The following is a 1143-nucleotide window of genomic DNA, read 5'->3' as shown; positions in this document are numbered from 1 at the left end:
ATCCGACAATTATATAGTTTTCATGTGACACTTAATGTTTTATCGATAATGTGTCAAAGCGCTATACGTAAATGAAATGATATAAAAATTAAATAAAACATATTGCGTGATCTTCAAATAAAATGTGATGCATCTTATAACATTTAATATTAAATTTAAATATTTTGAAATGTAATGAAACGGTGTCGTATGTAGATCTCTTACGATCCAATAAAAGGTGTATTGTCAAACAGGAACATTTTCAAGTGAACTTTTAAAACAATAGAATTTGGCAAGCGCAATCACCATTTCTGGTCCAGGGGGGGCAAAGTTTGAAGTTTCCAAGCTTTAATGGTAATTCAACAGTTGGATGGTCCAAAGTTAGTGATCTGGAGGAGATGTCAACATTCAACTGTAGCTTGTTTAGTGTTTTTATATTGTTTCCCCTTTTGTATTTATTTCACTCTGTCTTGCTTTATTAGATGTAATTTTGCAAATATTATGCAATAAAACGTAGTCATATGTTTCAATTGTAGTTTTGGTATTTTATGATACTTAATTGGACTCGGAGGTGAATGTGAAAATGATTTAGTGTTCGATACGAATATGTTTAATTTTTTTTCTAGTATTTATAGAGTTGAACTAATATATTTATATTGATGAATATGTGTTGAACACGAGTATTTTTAAAAAATCGAAGAGGTATGAAGACTTAATTGCTATTGTTTTTTAATCATAATTCAAGAGACTTGATTCTCATGTTTAATCCAAAAAAGAAAAAAAAAATACTAAATAATAAGATTTCCTTGTCTTGTTATTAAATTTACGAGAAATTTGGTTTTTAAGGAATAATTATGCCACAATTTATCAATTAAAATTGATTTTTCATGTTTAAATCACGGCATATAATTATGATGTTGATGATGTTTGATATAATTTTTTCGTATTTTTATTTGGGACATTATAAATTATACCTATGTATTTCAATTTTAAATATCTTTAATTTTTTTTATCATTTTTCCGTTTTGATTCACAATGGGTTTTCTTTTCTGGTTCTTTCTGGCATGTTTGATTATTGTTTTTGGAATGGCAATTTGATTATAGATGATCGGTTTTCTCCATTTTCCTTGAACATATCTTATGATAAAATTTCTGGGAATGAAT

The sequence above is a fragment of the Theobroma umbraticum genome, unplaced genomic scaffold, assembly GCF_002168275.2.
Source record: "Theobroma umbraticum cultivar Fairchild unplaced genomic scaffold, ASM216827v3 scaffold_115.0, whole genome shotgun sequence".
NCBI classification, from domain to species: domain Eukaryota; kingdom Viridiplantae; phylum Streptophyta; class Magnoliopsida; order Malvales; family Malvaceae; genus Theobroma; species Theobroma umbraticum.
Note: the sequence above shows the minus strand (reverse complement) of the source record.